General features: G+C 40.1%; 1 protein-coding gene and 1 long non-coding RNA gene across 3 annotated transcripts in view; one reads left to right on the top strand and one right to left on the bottom strand.

Moving 5' to 3' along the window:
- The window catches only part of NALF1 (NALCN channel auxiliary factor 1), a 638,784-nt gene that overhangs the window by 206,800 nt on the left and 410,767 nt on the right, over positions 1-21,217 (top strand).
- Positions 5,628-21,217, bottom strand: part of LOC144223280 (uncharacterized) — a 20,124-nt gene continuing 4,534 nt past the window's right edge. The window contains exons 1-4 of one of the 2 annotated variants that reach the window (XR_013332646.1): positions 19,919-20,244; positions 16,363-16,678; positions 15,106-15,263; positions 5,628-5,796 (exon numbers count right to left, since the gene is read on the bottom strand). This is a non-coding gene — a long non-coding RNA (uncharacterized LOC144223280). Of the gene's footprint in view, positions 5,797-15,105; positions 15,264-16,362; positions 16,679-19,918; positions 20,245-21,217 lie in introns of those variants that run through there. The other variant, XR_013332645.1, reaches the window with a different exon arrangement.

Genomic DNA, 21,217 nt, shown 5'->3' with positions numbered 1-21,217 from the left:
ATGTGCTGACTGCCAGCTCGGAGCCTGGAGCCTGTTTCAGTCTGTGACTCCCTCTCTCTCTGACCCTCCCCTGCTCACACTGTCTCTCTCTCTCTCTCCTAGAAATAAATAAAAATATTTAAAAAAAAAAAAGAAAAGAAAAGTAGAAAACAACTTTGGTTGTTGTCAGCGTTTGGTACACTGAACCAAAGACATGGGAAGGCCAATAGTTAGGTAAATTATAAAGTTAAGACTGATTTAAAGACTATTATAATTTCATGCTTTGGAACATATTTCCCCTTTCCATACAAAACTGTGTAAGAAAAATTCAAAAAAGGGCCACCATTGCTTCAAAGAGCAGTCAAGAAGCAAAGCTAAATGATGCATGGTGAAAATAAATAAATAAAATAAACATATCTTTGTGCTAGAATGGTATCTCATTCTGTTAGAGTGAGAAATAAGGAAAAGGGTTCATCTTTTAGCATTTTCCCCTTGAAAATAAATAGATAATTGTATAGTCTTCTCGATCAATCTTTATCTTGAGCAACCACAAATCAATCTTTTAAATAATATGCAATGAAGAAATGTTTTGGTTCATCTTGCAAGTTCTATGGAATTGGCAAGGGACAATTTCAACAATTATGTGTTTGTTTAGAAGCTTTCAGTGCATGGATGCATGAACAAACTTATCCATATTTCATTCTAGTTTATTTCTTGTTTGGCAACTTTGATTTTTGGATCAAATCATGCTGGTTAATGGATCCAATAATTCAATTGTTTGGTGTAGTGACAATTTGTGCTTCTCAGCTATGTAGGAGGAACTCAATTGACCTGCTTTATGCTTCCTTTGGTACAAATTCAAACTACACTAATTAGAGCCCTCATTCTTTGAGTTGGTAGAATTCCCTACTTCTCTTTCCTTCCATACCTACAAAAAATACTTTTATTTACCTCTCCTGTAGATGTTTTTTTGTCCAGTGTCTACTCATTTTGGGACTATGTGTTTGATAACTGAATAAACGAAGGTGGAGACACCAAATTAGAATTGTGAATTTGGAAAGTGCTTCTGCTTCCTATTCAAGTCAGTCATTTAACTGTGCAACTAATAGTTTCTCTTTGGGGGGGGCTGTTACTAAACATTAAATAACAGCTATGTGCTCTTCATGGGGTTAGGTGTTCTTGATGCACTGTTACAGTCCTCAGACAAACCTACAAATTTATTCCTGTTATTAGCACCGCCATTATATGGATGGGGGGGTTGAAATTTCAAAAGGATAAGTGAATCTTCCAGGAATAAAGTAGCTGGTAAGGAATGCTCTGCAGACAGAGACCAATTGGAAACGTGCATCAGCCTCCAATGATAGTTACCAAGACATGAAGGAATTTGACTTTGCAAGTTGTGAAAGTCAACAGCCCCACCATTTATAGAAGGAACTCTGTTAAGACATTCAGGTATTCATATTTGCTTAAGACATTGAATTATTGCTTATTATTGCTTCTCTGTACCCAGAATTGTGATTTGGATAAATGTAAAGTAGAAAACAAAAGATAATGTACAAATACTCCAGATACTCCTTTCTTTGTTGGTCTAGCCATAATCTCACATTCCTTACTGGGCTTGTTCCCAGCACTTTCCAGAAATACCTCTCTTCAGAGTTAACGGGAACTTTTGCTCTCCCTCCAGCCCATCCTCCCCCCCCACCCCCCACCCCCAGCAACACGCTGCAGTGCCCCTGACTCTACTGTTTGATTCTGCCCATGACTCTACTTGTTCTTCCCTCCCTGGGGGTGGGGGCAGAAAGACAAAAACAAAAACCAAAGACAGGGAGAGAGAGAGAGAGAGAGAGAAAGGGAAAGTAGGGAAGGATGAAGGGAGAGAGGAAGGGGGGGAGGGAGGGAGGGAGGAAGGAAAGAAAGAAGAAGGTGTGAAGGAAAGGAAAGGAAGGAAGGGAGGGAGGGAGGAAGGGAGGAAGGGAGGAGGGAAAGGAAAGGAAAGGAAGAGGGAGGGAGGGAAAGGAGGAAATAACTACTTCTGGGTCTCTTTTCCTATCGTTTCCCCACCTCTGTGTTCTTTCTGCCACCTACATCGTTCACAATTTAGCTGAAATCCCACCTCTAAAATTCCGTCTTTTACATCCTCCAAGCTCTATGGTTTTCTGCTTCCTCTAAACTTCGGCAGCAACACCATGTGTTTTAGACTCAAATTGGTTCACTGATTTGCTCACATGTATTAATTACACTTTCCCAGGTGGAACATAAATACGTACACAAAAAGGGAAACTAAATTACCATGTTTCTTACTTCCTGCCTCTCCATCATCCTTACCCTCCCTTCCCAGAGGCTTCTCACTAAATACACTTTATTCGGTAGTGAATGCTTGTTAATTAACCCCCCTAAGGCCCCCAACTTGGAAGCAGTCCTATAATTCTATACAGTTTCATAAGGGACAGGTACTTAGCGTATCCTGATTTTCATATATTTATTTATTTATTTTAAAGTTTGTTTATTTTGAGAGAGAGAGGGGGAAGGAGAAAGTGCGTGCATGTGTATGAGCAGGGTAGAGGCAGAGAGAGGGAGAGAGAGAAAGAGATAGAGAGAGAATCCCAAGCAACCTCCATGCTCAGCACGGAGCCTGACACAGGACTCAATCTCATTAACTGGGATCATGACCTGAAGCAAAATCAAGAGTGAGTTGCAACCAACTGAGCCACCCAGGTGACCCACATATCCTGAGTTTTAAAAAATATATTGTTGATAGGCATTAAGGAAGGCACTTGGGATGAGTACTGCTTGTTGTATGTAAGTGAGGAATCACTAAATTCTACTCCTGAAACCATGATTATACTATGTATTAATTCGGATTTAAATTAAAAAATCAATAATTTGAAAAAATCTAGAAATGAAAAATATTAAAGTCCAATAATGTTCTGAGCAATATAGTATCTAGTACAACAATCTGAGACAAATTGACCAATTTTGTGATATATATATGTATATATATCCTTATATGTACATATACTATTACATATATACACATGCCATCATGTACTTATACAAATATACATATATGTTAAAAATTAAAATTTTGGACAGATGAGTGGCAAACTTAACATTGTCTGGATTTGCTTTGTTATTATTACTGAATGTCTTAACAAGGAGGGAAGAAAAGAGAAAAGAGGCACAGAAAGGTGGTAATGTGGCCGTTATGAGGTCTAGGCCGTTTAGCATCACAGAGATCTGGGGAGTGAGAGAATGAATTGAGTAGGAATAAGATTAGTGCGTTAACAGCATAGAATGATCATGTCACAGGGATGACCTATAAGGCGTGGAGTGCGTGGAACGAAGGAGCCTGAGTTGACCCTAGAAAGGATCTGTCCCAGCTACTTCTGCTCTGGGTGAGGTGACTGAACAGCCAAGGGAAACATGATCTCCTCAGTGTTGGCATAGTTCATACGAGTTTCTATGTGTCCTAACCCAATTTTCTTTTACATTTTACATGGTTGTTTTGAGAATTTCTTACGCCTGTATTTTATATGTGTGTTTTATATACATGGATAACTTTAAACATTCATTTTTGAAATGTCACTAATTGCAGCAATCGTCTGCCTTTATATCAAACTGTACACGTGTGTATACCTGAATATATTGCTCAACCATTCTTTTGCTTGTAAGCAAAGCCTATTTCCTCCTCCTCAAAATTTAAAAATGGGGTAGGATTGTAAAATCACCAGATCAGTTATCCCCTTTTCTAAAAATACATGCATGCCTTATTTAGCGTGCAAACCTTCACCAAAGACAGGTGCTAATATTTAAAAAAAAGCTGCATTAATTGAAATCCATCAATGAATCCACACCTGCACTTCTGTGTTTTTTCATGAGACCTGTCAGAAAGGTTTCCATTTTTATTTTTCTGGGCTTTCTTTCTCTAGAGAACACATAATATAATCATATTTAATGTATTCCCTCATTCATTTTGAATATAACATTTATGCTCATTTTATCTTAAAGTCATTGACATCTATATTTGCATTATAAGCGACTTAAATGTAAACTGCTATCACATTTAGCCTTCAAGACTTCTGGATGGAAGCAGCTGAAAGTGGAATTTCTTTTTGACCTGCTGTCATTGGGTTTTGTGAAAGAGTTTGGGGCAAGTGACCTCCGCCTGTAGAGGCAATTAAAGACACTGCGAAGAAGGCATTAAAAGATGGAAGACAGGGACATGTGGCTGGTTCAGTCCGTGGAGCATGCGACTGTTGATTTTGGAGTCGTGAGTTTGAGCCCCATGTTTGGCATAGAGCTTACTCTAAAAAAAAGGGGGATGAAAAATAAAGTAGTAGAGGATCAGTGGAATGTACCCATGTGTGGAAACCACAAAAGCTGGAAATGTTATCAGGAAGGTGGGTTCCTAAGGAAGGGGAGAGAAGAGGTCAGAGGAGAGTGAAGAAGACACAGAAAGGGGTCTTGTGCAGCTGTCAGCCTAGGTCAGGTCTTCCCAGCTTGCCCGTGTGGGCTTCCTACCCCAGGGACCAGAATCCAGAAGGGCCACAAAGAGGGATGAATAATCCAAGGAGGGAAAGACAGATAAAGCAATCAAATGAGTATGTGTGTGTGTGTGTGCCACATGCATGCGTGTGACTGGATGGAGATAGATAAATATATAGATGCGTAGATACAAAGATAGACACAGAGATAGATCTAGCCACTGAAAATATGCATATCTTATTAAAGACACTTACAGTCTGACGTGGTGCATCAGACTCAGTGCGTATGTGAAGATGTTTTGTCAGGTACACGTATTGTGTACATGATAGCTTTCTAACGTTGTTGTTAATATATTAACATGTGAATTTAAAGTTTTATACCCAAAATATGAAGTGTGGAGGACCAGGACATTGTGTTTTTGTCATTTTCCAAGGCCTATAGGCCACCATGTTGATGAAGAAAGGGAAGAGGTGAAAGAAAAGGAGAGAGAGAGAGAGAGAGAGAGAAAGGCAAGAATATTATAGTGTGGCTGATTTGCCTTTGAAAAATAAGAAGGAACTCCTGGGCAATATGTCTGACATTTCTGGCTGTATATAATCTGTACCAGACATGCTGAGTTGTCCCTCAGTTTGATATCAGCAAGGATTTGTGGGGGCTTATCATAAAGAAAACAAATCATCTGCTACCTGAGGTCCTGGCAGATCTGTGCATGACTCAAGTCACTGTAATCCACCAGCCAAACCACTTTTAGGCGTGAGTCCTGCTGTGTGCTGGGTTCTCATAGAGCCTGCCTTCCAGAATAGAAAACTCTGGAGACTGCCTCCAGGCTGAATTCCGGGTGTTTAGTAACCTTGGTGGGCACTGCTTCTGCTACATTTGCCAAATTTTCAAAGCCCTTTTCTCCTATTTTAACTAAAACTTAAAATTGTAATGGTTTTTTAGCTACTATCTCAGAAGACAGTGTTTTCCCCTTAAAATCTTTTTCACACTGTTAAAATATTATACGCTCAGATTCTAGTTCTCGGTAAAGCAACCAGCAGTATGTACATCGAAGCAGCAGGAGGGTGCAGCTCAGCCCCCAGCACAGGGTAGTGGATCGGACACCATATTTTGTCAGGTTTTAGCATTACAGGCTCATTAAAGAATACACAAGAGTACAGCAATAGGGAAAAATAAGCCATTTTGCCAACAAGAGATGGTATTCCCAGGATAGCATTAGATTTAAACATTTAGATCTGTAGATTCCCCACACTGGGTGGTTTGAGTTGAGTTACCAAGGTAATTGCCTCAGCTGCCTGTTGGCTGAGCATGAATCTTCATCTATCCATCACCCTGGGGATGAGAATATTAAAAGTATATCAGAACACAAGAAATCTTACATGTTTTACAAACTATTTTCAGAACTTATTTTTGTCTTGAAATGTTTGCCTTTTTATACTGGACTTAGGTCATACCTACATGTGCAAAATAGCATCTAAACCAGTAATAATATTATAACAAAAAATATAAATTTGTCCCGATTATTCATTCAACAAATACATATTCAGAGCTTCTCTATGCCAGGAAGAGCAGGTAGAAAGATGATAAAAACACTATCCCTACTTTGGAGGGCTGTAGTGGATGAGAGTGATACATTAACTGTGTAGTGATGGCTTTTGAGTACTCTGAGAAATTCTTGTTGTTTAATTGTGTGTTTGGGACAGAAGATGAAACCACAGGTACTTTCCAGTCATATGTGGATGTTGGTGTTTCAGAAACATTAATGAACTCAACAAAAGGCCCCTAATTCAGAGGAGTCATGATAGAGAGATATGTGAGTCAGAGTCCCTGCCAGTGGGGTAGCGACCTCAGAGGGGCAGAGGGAGGTGAGAGAGGACAGGAAGGTTAGCAAGCTCTAGAGTGCTGCTTGTGTGACAGAATAGACTTAATCTCATTAGACTAAGGGAATTCATCAAAGGGATAGAGATAGATAGATAGATAGATAGATAGATAGATAGATAGATAGATAGGTGATAGATAGATAAATAGATATTTTGGAAAATATATCTTGACTGATTGGTTGAAGTGAGATCTTGTAGGCTAACCTAGTAGTTAGGAAGCTATTACACTAATCCAGAAAGTCATGATGTGATCTACATTAAAAATATTTAAAAAAAAATAAGATGGGAATGAATACATACACATACACACACTCTGAAGTAGATCTGTCATCTGTCTATCACTTATCTATGTCCAAAGTAGAATTCACATGAGTTGGTGATCAGTTGAAAATGAATGCAATAAAGGAAAAGAGTTTTGGGGAATTACTCCACAGTTTATAGCTGAGTCACAAGATGAATGATGCCATCATGGATCAAGGTGGGGGTCCACAGAATAAGTGGGAGAAAGAGCAGGAAATCTTGAGTTTTGGACTGATTCTGATTAAGCACATCCATTAGCTGAGTGGTGATTTCCAGCAGACAATCAGAAAATACGGAAGGTGAAGTTCAGGAGCAAGATTGACCTGAAGCCTGATGTGGATGCATGGATGTTATGTATGTTACATAATTGCTAAAACTCTCAATCACAGGCTTCAAGTGATAGGATTTTTATGCCTCAGAGAATAATATTATAAATTCCTTACAGATAACTGTAAAGTAGATTTTAAAAATTTTGTTTATGTTGACCTGAATAAACATACATACAATGGGTGAGAGTAGAATGATATATTAGGATTATAAGTGTATTAGTATTGTTTTCTTTTTTTAAATTTTTAATATTAGAGAGATAGTGAGAAAGACAGTGGGGGGGTGGCACAGAGAGAGAGGGAGACACAGAATTTGAGGCAAGCTCCAGGCTCCAAGCTGTCAACACAGAGCCCGATGTGGAGATCGAACTCACGAACTATGATATCATGACCTGAGCCAAAGTTGGATGCTTTGACTGAGCCACCCAGACACTCCTCTTAGTATTGTTTTCAAAAACAAGACCCTAGAGTCAATGGTCAAATATATAAAGTCAGTTATGACCATTGATGTAAACGTGAGTAACTCGTAAAGTGGCCTATGATGGATGATATATCTACAATATTTTCTTCTTTCATGTCCCTTGGTCTTAAGGGATCTAATTCTTCTCCATGCTTGGTGTATGAGAGGCCTGTCTCAAGAACATTTTTATGAAATAGAGGGCAGATTGTAAATACTCTTACCTGTAATAATGGGCAAAAGTAAAAGAATGTCCTAAGAGATAGAACATGTAATTGGGAAGCAGGTAAAGAAGGAAGATGTTCAAAGAGAAAGAACACAGTAACGTCACTTCTTAATCTGAGGTTAATTATGTTTCTCCAAGAAGCGCTTTGATGTCCCAGTGTCCTATTAGAAATTGCCCAGGGGTGCCTGGTGGCTCAGTTGGTTAAACGTCAGACTTCAAATCAGGCCATGATCTTGTGGGTCGTGGGTTCGAGCCCCTCGTCAGCTCTGTGCTGACAGCTCAAAGACTGGAGCCTGCTTCAGATTCTGTGTCCCCCTCTCTCTCTGCCCCTCCCCTGCTCATGCTCTGTCTTTTCAAAAATTAACATTAAAAAATTTTTAAAAATATTGCCCAAGTTTTTCATAAACTATTTTGAAGTAAAAATATCAATAATTACTAAAAAATATATATCACATTTGGCACTCCATGTATGAGCTAATTAGGGTTTTGTTTGTTTAGATGTTTTTAGGTAACATTTGCAGATGGGTGGTATTGAATTAGATGGTGGCCTCTTCCCTGAAAAAGGAAATAAAAACCTGTGACGGGAAGAATATTCAAGCTGTTCCTACAATTCTGATCATCTCATTTTAAAAGAGCACTGAGAATTACCTCAGGCAACTGAAAAACTGTGTTACCTTTTGATATGCAAAATACCTTTGCAAACTTATTTTACCTAATTATTTTTCCATTTGCTGTGTAGTTATGAGCATACTGAGTCAATACACCTCTTCATAATGTGAAACATATCTCATGAAAAGTAAAAGAGGTGGAGAGCTTCTCAGACATTTCTGTGGCACAAATGGAGATGAAATAAAGTGTAGGCTGCCTTGAGCGAAAGCCCGTCAACGCTAACAGTTTGACCAGTGGCCTCAGTTTCTAATGGAGGCTCACAAAACAGCGAGAGATCAATTAGTGTACTCACTTGACATTCTTCTTGAAAAAAAAAATAATGACATGAAAGGCTATTCTAATAAAAGAGAAGTGTGGGGGGTGGGGATGTATAATGTCCATTACGTGGAGAGGACTTTGGATTTTGCCTCCAGGGAGCTCCCGTACACTGGGAAAAATGGAAAGGGAATCAGTCAGAACTGTCTGTTGATTTATAACACCCATGGACCAGAGCAGGAGTCTTGCCTGTCTTTTTAAATGAAATGCCTTGCTCTGGGAAGATGTTAAGTGTCTATTACAAAGGCAGCAGGCCTTCATCATGGTTTATTAGAAAGCAAACAGACGACGGACGTAAGAGATCAATCACATAGATGGGAGGCTGTCCATGCCACTGAGGAAATCGAAGTGGTCTTTGTGTGATAGCGTGTACATTTTCAGATTTTATATGGAATCTGTACATGTTATGAAGATGAAATTAGAGATAGATACACTGTCACTTGCATAACATGTACAGATTTTCCAGACAGTACTGGAAAATGAAAAGTAGAATTACTTTCATCATTATCTATATATTTTTACGTTTCTAGATTTAAGGCAGAAACAAAGCCTTTAAAATTGCATTCCTGTTGTTGAAATGAGCTGGGTTTCAGAACAGCTCCAAGGTGGTAAGTACTCTCCCATTTAAAGGCAAATTAAGCAAACCTATGGAAGGTATTCACTTTGAAGGCGGCAAATTTGTACTTTCTCTATGGAAAGCAAGATGTTTTCAGAACTAAGCTGAGAATCAATAATAATAGAAGAGGGGGAAGAAAACAGAGCCCACAGTTACAGTTCTTTCCGCACAATGGAATGTCATTCAGTTCTTTGTTCCGAATTGCTTTCTGAGTGGCATTGTGTGGAGGCTTTAAAATATAAGTTTCATAGGAAATTGCATGCCTGGGCTTATAAGGAAGAATGTATCCCCAAGGCTGACATTCAGGCAGCTTTCATGTAGAGAAAATGTAGGTACATAGGGACTCCTTCATNCATGGAAAATAACACTTAAAGGAATAGGACTTTCTCTTAAAACTTGAACGCCACTGTAGGCTTTTCTGATCACAATCCTAAGGAGGAGAAAAACCTCATGAAATCTGTTCGTCTTAATAATACAGGGTCTCATAAATTAGTAGGATGAAGTCAAGCTTGTGCAGTGCTTAATCTCACAAGGTACTCGTTTCCTTTCCTAATTTTTTTTTTTTAAATCACTCTCTAATTCCCATATGTCTCAGGGGAAAATAGGAATATTTTTCTAGGTAATTAAAACTTTCCTGAGATCTCTGGTAGATAGAACAATGGCTGTGTCAATGAGATTAGAAATGTCTTAGGTGGGAACAGAAATCATCCCTCCTAGATTTTGGTTCTGGGTCTAGATCGCTATGCTGCTGTGGAACTGGATGCAGCTTTTGGAATTCGACCTCCCAGGGAAACAGAGGATGCCTTTGTGGATTTAACTGCTTTCTTACTGTAGACCTTCTTGACTGTTTCCACTTCCTAGTTATAAATAAGAATGCAAGAGGCACTGGGGAGCCAGGGAGGCTCAGTCGGTTAAGCATCAGACTCTTGAATTTAGTTCAGGTCATGATCCCAAAGTTGTGGTATCAAGCTCCATATTAGGTTTCGTGCTGAGCATGGAGCCTGCCTAGGAGTCTCTCTCTCTCTCTCTCTCTCTCTCTCTCTCCCTTCCCCCGTCCCTCCCCCATGCTCACACTCTATCTCTCAAAAAGTCCTTTATATTCTGCATAGTCACTACTTTGAAAATAGGTGTTATGGAACCAAATAAACACTCTGAGTGTTGAATGAACAACTGTACAATTTTTTTCTGCTTTGAAAATGGAACCCCTCATGTATCATTCATGCGCTCAGTTGACTAAGCTGGTGTCTACTTTGCCAAAACAACCTGTCAGTTCAGAGGAAATAATCAGTCAAAACAGTTATTTGGTGTCAGGTAGGAATGAATTTTCGGTTTTCAACAGGTTTTGCTGGTGTCTGTAGCTGAGACTTAGAAAGCACATTTATTCCCGAAACATTGTCCTTCCTAGGAAACTGACAGTCCCTTGGCCTGGAAGACAGATTGAAAGGCCATATTAGGGAATGATGAAGAGGAATTGAGCACTGGGATTAAATCAAGCAAAAGAGACCTGGTTATTTTTTTTTTCAGCGTGTCATTTATAAACTTCCATTTTCCAGAAACATTTTGTAAGAACCAGTGCCTCACGTAAAATGCAGCACTGACATAGCTAGGAATAAAAGATGGGAAATTAGGGTTTTTCTGCAGTATACCCAAGGTACTTTTAAACATGTCCTGAGACTTTTTTTTTAATGTTTATTTATTTTTGAGAGAGAGAGCGAGAGAGAGAGAGAGCGAGAGGGAGCGTGTGTACATGCGGGGGAGTAGCAGAGAGAGAGGGAAACGGGATCTGAAGCGGGCTCCACACTGACAGCAGAGAGCCCAATGTGGGGCTCAAACTCACAGAACCATGAGATCATGACCTGAGCTGAAGTTGGACACTTAACCAACTGAGCCCTGCAGGCACCTCACGTTTCATCATTTTATTAGCTAATTATTTGGAGTGGATGATTCCTACATGTGTGTTGTTTTCTGCTAACTGGAAGAATGTCAGCATCTTTCCTGAATCATTAGGAAGCTCTCCATTTAGTTCTTTTTATAAAAAACATTGAACCATGTTTTTTATTTGTCAAGTTATATTGCCTCTGCGTGGAGAGGAATCTGATGCCGTATCTATATAAAGCGCCAGTAGAGATGGGTTAGGATCAGATGATCAGGTGCTTATGGAAATTAATCTCTAAAGACAAGAGGGGCACCTGGGTGGCTCAGTAGGTTAAGCATCCGACTTTGGCTCAGGTCATGATCTCACGATTCATGGGTTTGAGCCCCACGTCGGGCTCTGTGCTGACAACCAGCTCAGAGCCTGGAGTCTGTTTCAGATTCTGTATCCCTCTCTCTCTCTCTCTCTCTCTCTGAAATAAATAAAACATTAAAAAAAAGATAAAGACAAGAAAAATCGTTAAAGCCACATGGAAATTCTGTGTCTTTCCCATGATCTTTGGTAATTCCTTAGCATGAATAACTCCAGGCCCTGGTAGGAAAAAGGAATCCTATGCATATAAAAGCCAGGTGTTATGCAGAAGAAATCCATGTGTTAAAAGAAGACTTGTAAATGTCCATGGTTCAGCACTTTTGAATTGTTACTTTTAACTTTGGCCTGAAAATGCAACCTAGCCTTTACCTTGAACATTTGGAGCTTGAGCACTGTATGGCCATCTTGCCTTGTCTCCCCTCCTCCATTACTGAGAAGACCCTTGAGGGTAATATTGGTGATGATCATGAAGCAGTCAAAGAGCAAGACCATCAGAAGAGGGATTGAGAGAGGGTTGGATGCTCAAGGTCAAAGTCCATAGATTTGGGTAAATCCAAATTTATAACTTAACTGTATCTGTTCTATAATTTACTCTTCAGAAGTTTTAAACCAAAAATTAGAAAGAACCCACGCACTCATCCATACACATCCACAAATTGAAGTACACGGTAGCTGTTAGAAAATAAAAGGAAACTGATTATATTGTATTGTTATAAAATATCTTAGGATAGGTTAAATTTTATAATTTTTCAAAGTATGTATGTATGTATGTATTTATAGAGAGGGACAGAGAGAATCTCAAGCAGTCTCTGTGCTATGTGCGCAGAGCCCGACTTGGGGTTTGATCCCACCAATCAGGAGATCATGACCCGAGCCAAAATCAAGAGTTGGATGCTCAACTAACTGAGCCACCCAGGCACCCCAGAATAGGTTAAATTTTAAAACAATGCAGAGTCATGTGTCTGTTATTCTACCACCGATGTAATAAAGACAGAAGTGTTTGTGTGTGTATGCCGGTGCCTGTGTAAGCATGTGCGCATGTGCATTTGTGCGTCTGTGTGTATAACAATCTGGAGGGATACACACCATGATCTTAGAATGGGCTGCTGGGTGTGAAGATGGAGAACAACAGGCAAGAGTAAAAGCAAGACTTTGAATCTATAATTTATTAAATAATTTTGATTTCTAAGCCATAGGGATGAATTACTCTTCAAAATAAGAAAATTCACTTTGAGAAAGAGAAGCTTTCCACCATTTAAAAAATTCTATTCTCCTCCTCAAAACAAATAACTTGCTTGAAAAAAAAGCATTCCACAAGATGACATCCCGTGGTTTTTACCAGAACTACAGATGGAAGAGTCTCTGATTTAAGAAATTTTACAAGAAACTCTGATACACTATGGAGGTCAAGAGTTATAATAAACAATTTGAATTTTAAGAGCACCAATAATTGTGAACTCTGTTTTGTCCTAACCTTCCTCCCTGCTGGCCGCATATAATTTGCACTTATATTTGTAGAAACCAAGTAATAACTTAGTAAAAGAGCATTAGATCGTAAATCAGAAGTAATTTGCATATAACCTCTTCCACTTTCTTGTAAGTACCTTTAGATAATTGACTAACATTTCTGAGCCTTCATTTCTTTGTTTGCAAAATGAGAATGATTATTCCTCCATCACTGAGTTATTCTCCATCAAGGACTTAATGCAATAATATTCAAAAACCATTTTATAAATGTTAAAGTAACGTGCAAATGGAAATTGATGAAATTATGGTTATTTTGTGGTACTATTCTATGGTATTTAGGCTTCAATAAATCGAGTCTATATGTTGACATACTGTGCACATTCCCCGTATAGGCTCTCATCCATCGTCTTGCTTTAAAATGCTTCTCTATGGCATTTTTTTCTACTTCTGGAAATTACTTTCTCGTCCTTTGGGCCAAGTCAATTTATGTCCTTCTATCCTCTGATTAAATATTATCTAGTCCCCAAAGTCTTTCCTAATTAATATTGTCTTCTATATGGGGCCATTTCATTTGCTTAACTAATGAATAGATATTTAATGACCATTTGCTATGTTTTGAATTCTCAAGAAATAGTAGAGAGCACAAGAAATCAAATCTACCTCACCTGCCTTCCTTCACAGCACGCATGCCCTGTCTCTGCATTTCTGCAGAGATTTTGTGCAGTTGACTCAAACTGAACATATGTTGGGGAAGGGAAAAGTTTCTACCTTTCCACATTATTTTGGATCTTCTAAGAATTAAGTTGACGTGAGACAGAGTAACAAAAGAAAGTCAAGTTTAATTACATGCATACAGGGACTCCATAAGAATAGGAAGTCCATGGGCAGTCAGGCAGTGGAGGCTTATATGCCATCTGGAGCTGAAGAGAAGGGGGTAGTGGTCTAGGGCTTCAAAAAGAAGGAAAGCAATTCATGGGAAGATAAGGAAGAGTATGTGTTTGGTAAACAAGGGTTTGCTGGGCCTACGGAAACAGTGGGGCATGGAGAGGAATTTTAACAAACACGTTGTTGGGTTCCTTGCTGTGCACCGTGCTTAGCTCCTATCATACTGTAGTTATCTGTCATGAAAGCTTCCTTCCTGGGGGAGGTTCTCTATCCATTTTCTTTTAGGCAGTTGGAGGAATGATAAAATTTCTTCCTGAGCCTTCTGTTTCTTAAAAACAATCAGCCTAAGGACCCCTGGGTGGTTCAGTTGGTTAAGTATATGACTTTGGCTCGGGCATGATCTTGCAATTCGTGAGTTTGAGTCCCACGTCGGGCTCTGTGCTTACAGCTCAGAGCCTGGAGCCTGGAGCCTGGAGCCTGTTTCGGATTCTGTGTCTCCTTCTCTCTTTCTGCCCCTCATTAACTCGTGCTTTGTCTCTCTCTCTCTCTGTCTCTCTCTCTCTCAAAAAAATAAACATTTAAATTTTTTTTAAATAATCAGCCTAGTATAATCCACATGTCAAAGCCATGCGTTTTGGAGGGGCAAATTTTGCTTCCCTACATGCACAACAGAGGCAATGGTGCAGATACTACATTTGCCTATATTTCATTTCAGATATAAGAATATCTTTTAATTGAAAACAAAGTAAAGTTTATTTACTTTGAGAGAGAGAGGGGTGGGAGGAGGGACAGAGAGAGAGAGAATGAGAGAGAGAGAATACAAAGCAGGCTCTGCACCCTGCAGAGCCCTACGTGGAGCTTGAACCCACAAACCCTGAGATCATGACCTGAGCCAAAATCAAGAGTCATACAACTGAGCCACCTAGGCACTCTGAAATTTAGAATTCTTAAGCGTTCAAGACGTTTCCAAGACTAACTTTAGAGATATGGCTCAAGGAGAGTTAGATTATTTTCTAATGTGTTTATCCTGTTCTGAAGCTTGGAAATATTTCCTTTCTAAAGAATGTAGACCTTCAACCTAAACCATGTGATCTTGCGTGAAAAAATTTTCTTGAAAAAATGTATATAAAGGAAAATTGCTATATGTTTGCTTCTTGAATACAGATTAACTAAGAAGTCATATAGGAGATATTAAAACTGGAAGATTTATAAGTCTTCTAAATTATATCAGTAGGAACTTGAAAGAAAGACTAACCGTAAATAATACAGAGTTGCCTATGTGTGTTTTATAGTGATGTTATCCGCACATTCTTACGAGAGAGCTTTAGACCCAGGTGATTCCAGCGCTTGTGATCCAGCTTGGAGCAGAGCCCACTGCATTCTTGAGAGCATGTCTTTGACAACAGTGGCCACCTATGACAGAGATTTTTTTTTTTCATTTAAAAACAATAATTTATTTTTCATTTATTCCCAGTTTCACTGAGATGTAACTGATGTATTGCGTAAGTTTCAGGTATATAACGTGGCTAACATGTTGATTCAATATGTTTACATATTGCAAAACGATTACCCCGTAGTGCAAACTAATGCCTTCATCACGTCATATAACAACCATTTCTTTTTCTTTTTTTTTTTTTTGCAATAAGAACATTTAAGATCTACTCCCTTAGCAACTTTCAAGCATATAACAGATTATTAATAACTATAATCACCATGCTGTGCATTGGATCTCAGAATGTAGTCATCTTATTACTGGAAATTTGAACCCTTTGACCAACATCCCTCCCATTTACCCCACCCTGGCAACCACCGCTCTACTCTGTTTCTATGAGTTCAGGTTTTTTTGATTCCACACGTAAGTGATATCATACACTATTTGTCTTTGATACACTGATGTATTATAGATTTTGCTGGTCAAATCAGGTTCAGTCAGTGATCTCACCAAGTCTGCAAGGTGCAGTGAATCTGTTTCCCAGGTACACATCGTCTCATGTCAATGTATTTTTTCTCACTTTGACAGAAAGCCAGTGAAGACGATATCAATCACTGCCAATTCCACTACTCTGACAAATTTCTGTAATAGTTTCTGGAGATCATTCCCTATGGGATACACTGTTTAAAGGCAGCAAAGTAAATAGATAGATAGATAGATAAATAAATAAATAAATAAATAAATAAATAAGAAATCAGTACTTGACTTGAACTAGATCTGAAGTGGAATGAGTTTTGCTGGTGACTAGTGACTGGCTCATTGACTGATCATTGGTGTTCCACGTGGGTGGATGGGTTTGTAGATCCCTGGGGTGAAAGCACCTCCAAGATTCTGTATGGTCTGTGTCTATCTTTTTAGTAGCTTGCCTTGGAGGTAAGCAGGAGAAATTCATCAGAGACAGAGAATTGGTGGAATATTCATCCTTGGAAAAACTCTCTCGTGGGCATTTTTGAGCTATTGTTCCATGAACCACACAGCAACATCTCCTGCAGAAGGACAGTTTCATTCCTAGTTACTTACACAAGGCAGAACAGAATCTTAGAGCGAAGAGGGAGATGAAGGCTCAGTTACTCGGTTGTCCATGATGATACTTGGATCAGCACCCAAGGAATTTGATTCCAGTGTGATTTCTGCTCAGGAGGTCAGAGGCATGTCCGGGACTTCATGACAGTCTCAGTGGAGTGGAGTGCGTCTCCATTTTTGTCATGGGTTTGGAGGGTTCTGTGTTTGAGTAGAAGTGGTAGGTCAGATAACCAGGCATGACATTCAGGCTCCCCTGGGTTAAATGTATTTTTTCCCTGAGAAATGAGAATACCTCGATGCAGAAGATAACACGCTAAAAAACATAATAGTGGGGAGGAAAAACCAATTAGCCATCTGAAAGTGAGAGCCTGTTAGCAGTAAATAGCACATTATTGGAATGGGGACAGTGGGCATGCAAAACACCATTACCTTTTGCTAGAACAAAGGGCTTTCGATGACTCAAAGATCCCTCCTCCCTGTAATTTTACATCTGTCTAATTTAGCTTAAAAGTTCAGTAAACATCACTCCTACAGTCCTACTTCTCACTGTTCACAGTTTCTCAGTAGAGATCTGAAAGTTTCACGTTGTCATTAGCCAAAGGATATGTGCCCGCATGTTTCTACAATTCTTTTAACCTCAAGGAACCTTAATAATATCAGAAAATATTTATCAAATGAGAAATATATTAAGAATATATTTTCACTGACCATGAAATGTGCAGAACTCCTAATTGTGGACTGATGTGTTCACACTTTAATTTAGGACAGGAAGAATCTGGTGCAATTGCAGGGAGAGTTAAGGCAGTCAGATGTAATTACTAACTTGATCAATCAGAACACCACATACCTTCCGGGATTGGGATGGGTCAGCAGCCGCATTTTCAAGATCATGAGTTGGTCTGATCTTAATCACATGTTCTGCTTGACAGAATGATGCTCCCTGGGACTTCCAGGCAAGTGTATGCTGCATTTGAGCCTCCAGTAACTGAATGTCATGAAAGCTACTGAGAGGGGATGGCATGAGTCCTTCCTAATGAACTTAAGGGGGGTGGGGGGAGAGGGAAAGAGTGTGAGCAGGAGTGAGAGTGCGAAAAAGGATTGCTTCCAGCATTGGGGACTGAAGTTTCATTTCAAAAAAAATAAATAAATAAAAGATATTTTGGAAAACTTAGAAACACATAGGAATGGTGATTGAGATGAAGGAAGCTTTAAATTCTTATGATGGGCAAATTTCCATCATTCCTTCCCTGAAAAGACAGTTCTAGATTTCTCTACCGTGTGATCCCATGGGAATGGAATATCAAAAGAAAGACAGATGAGTGGGAAATATGCTTAATATTTAGGAGCCTACCTCTGGCATGATTTGTTGGCTGGGTGTCATTGTGTATTAAATACATACATTGCATGCCATTTCATACCCTACATGTCCAAAGAGTGAACAAGAAGGAAGAGAGCATATGGTGAGATAGAACACATATGCACTAGGGTTCTTGCTACGGAGACAAGGATGTTTTGTGGAACAGTATCAGAAACCACTCCTCATCCACCAGGGAACCCATGTATGGGAAAGACATCCTGTGGTTGATAAAAGTGAGCAAAGCGGTAGATAAAGGGTCGAGCTGGTAAAGAATCCAGATACAGATTTGTGGACACTCAGTTATTGAATTGCAAGACTGGACACTTTTTCCATTTCTCTTAGAATTTCTAGTTGACACATACATTTAGAGACTATCCTGCCTCATTCAAACAATAGCACGTTATTCCCCACATGGATGATCTCTATTAGTGTGTGGTGGCTCTTTGGGGCTCAGGTATTAGTAGCTTTAAATACCAAGGGCATTTCCCACTTGACCAAATCACCACCATTCTTTTGAAATCCCTTCTCTGGCTCACTATCAAATCGTGGTTCCAATGTGTACTTTGGACTTCAATGATAAGCTTCCTGGCTAAGGATTGGCAGTTTTTTGTCCTCCTCCTCTGTCTTAGAGGAGGTTTTTTTGGAACAGGTTTCAAACATCGCAATTAGGGATTTTTCAATTTTAAAGGCCCCATAAAAGCCAATTGGAAAATGCCAAGAGAAAAATGTTCAATTGACGTGTGCCAGTTTACTTAATAATGAGCACACAAAGAAGACACCTGTTCCTTTCCAACCCCCTAATCTATTAATGATATGGGAAATTTGACAAGAAAACAGAATGTCCAGGCACTGGGGCCCCTGAAATTTCTATATTAGCCTCGTCTGGGGGACAGGGGTGGGGGGGGGAAATTTGACTGCTGTTGTTTTGGTTCAATTTTGTCATATGACACGGTTGGTTACATTAGAAGTCTCAATGATACATGCTATGAATGAGGAGATCTTCTTTCTTGTCCCAACCCAGCAGTCAGCTAGTTGTGGACCCTGAGATGCAGCCCTCAGCAAGTCATTCATCATGTGAGTCAGGTGCAAGACGCAATGAGCTCTGAGCGCCTTCAAGCTCAACGTCTATGATTTTTTTCTAATTTTGGAATTAGTTAGATTAATATTTTTTCTCATCTTTATAAATTTGACTTTAGTATAAGATTGTGTATTTGGCTGTGATCTAATAAAGAAGAGGACAGTGTGCAAAAAATTTGTTTTCACATTCTGTGGCAACTGCCTCTGAATTTTCTGTCATTGAGCTACATTCCTTCCCAAATCCCCACTGACCATGTGGGCTCGGGAAGAACGTGGTTTTGCCGTGAGGTCATGAGGTACTTTATGACAGAGCACTGTTCCTAGCATTTTTCCAGGTACTGGGTGAGTAGCAAGATTAGGGGTAAGGACCAGGGGACAGATATCAGATGTACAGTAAAACCTTGGTTTGTGAGCATAACTCATTCCGGAAACATGCTTGTAACCCAAAGCACTTGTATATCAAACCTAATTCCTAGAACCATTGGCTGAGTTGTGATCATGTGGCGTTCGGTGTCACGTACTACTCGTGTTGCAAGACATCGCTTGTTTATCAAGTTAAAATTTATTAGGAATGTTTGCTCGATTTACAGAACACTCGCAGAACAAGTTACTCACAATCCAAGGTTTTACTGTATTTAGAAGTAAAGCAAGCATTAGCTTTTGTTGCCACTTCTTAGCCTATCCTCAGACTGTCGGTCCTCTTTCCTTTCCAACCAGTGCACTCTGATCCTCAAACTTCTCCCCCATGACCATGACACGCATGAAGGCCACTAGCCAGTTTTCCAGAATGCATCTGGAATCAGCGCTCCTCATCTCCGTGGCCGCCACCCTGTCTCCTGCCTGCAGATAGCTGCAGAGATTCAGTCTTCTCTTGTTTTCCACTCTTTTCCTGACTCCACTTCCTTTTCCACACAATGGTCGGATCATCTTTAAAAAGTGTTAAGTTAGAATATGTCACACTTTGATTTAAAACTCAAGGGTTTTTCCTTCATACTTTTGACAAAGCATGACCCAATGGCCCTTTGACCTGATGGCCCTATGACCGATGACCCTATGACCTGATGGCCCTTTGACTTGACGGCCCTATGACCTGGTGGCCCACAGCACTCTAAGCCCTACCTTCCTTTGCCTTCTCTACTGCAGTTTTGTCCACACTGTGAGCAATGGGTTTCTTCTGGCTTCTTCCAATCTCAGCTGAAATCTTTCTCCAAAGAGGCTTTTCCTGACCATTTGGGCCCTCCCAAATTTTCTACCTCAGCCCCATAGTTATTTGCTCAGGAGTACTTCCTGCAACCTGTAGATAGCTTTAAGGCGTTTGTGTTCTTTTTGTTGTTGCTGTAATCTGCTTGAGGAGAGCCGGGTCATGCTTGTCTTACTCATTGTGGAGTATTCTAATAAATCCATGTTGAATCAGTGAATCAATAAATGAACAAAAGATGCATTTATCCATCTAGATACCTGCATCAATCACTCCTAAGGATGAGATCCAGTAACATTTCAGGAAGAGAAAGGGATCGTGAAAATTTTGGAGCGTGCTAGTTATTCAGAGGGGCAAATCATGGGCCATCTGGCAACCAGGGTGCTGGGATAATACTGAGCTGTGGTTTCCTTGTCTGTGACACGGGCTCATAAAAGCTGTGCTGCCTCAGCCGGCCCTCTTGTGTGGACATGTGACGTGTGTGAGGCTCCACGTGTCACGTTCTTACTTTGTTTGAATTATTACTTCGTGGAATGGCACAAGCTACAGTTAAATGGGCACAAAGCCATTCCAGGTCGCTGGGGAAACAGGGTGAGCCTTAGGTGGATCTGGAGACAAAGTAAGGTAGCAGGAAGTGGGCAGCAGAAATAGTCATTTATGAAATCGCTTGGCCGTTAGACAGCTGAGCGAGCCGTTGGCCGCACGCCGGTGTCTCCCTCCCCGAGCACAAGGCAGCGGCCAAGAAACTTGGCTCAGAGGCGTGGGACCTGGTGGGCTGCGGGCCATCAGTCGGCCCTGAGTGGCCGGGTCTCCACTGCTCCACACGCTTCCGCATGTCCATGTCACGCTGTCTACGTCGTCGTCTCCACACCGGTCCCCCCGCGCACCTCCCAGAGGCCGGCTCACATGGGAGTCACAGGGACAGATTTTATTTCTCCCTCCATGAATCTAAGCTGCAGGGCGGGGCGGTCATCCTGTCGCTTCTGGAAAATAAAGACCATTTCATTTCAAAAAAAAAAAAAAGACAGAACGAAGGGGGAGTTGGAAATAACAGGGCACTAAAACACCCCCTCCTTAGGCTTGTTCTCTTAGAGAGCATCATTTTTCCATTTGTCATTCCTGTCTGCTTCCTCTGCCACACTGTCCTGCCTCAACTTCTTTTGTCATTCATTTTGGGGCCCTTTCCCTTTTTTTTTTTTTTTTTTTTACTTTTTCTAACC

Source organism: Crocuta crocuta, unplaced genomic scaffold, assembly GCF_008692635.1.
Source record: "Crocuta crocuta isolate KB4526 unplaced genomic scaffold, BGI_CrCroc_1.0 scaffold31, whole genome shotgun sequence".
NCBI lineage: Eukaryota > Metazoa > Chordata > Mammalia > Carnivora > Hyaenidae > Crocuta > Crocuta crocuta.
This window is presented reverse-complemented; position numbering and strand designations above follow the sequence as displayed.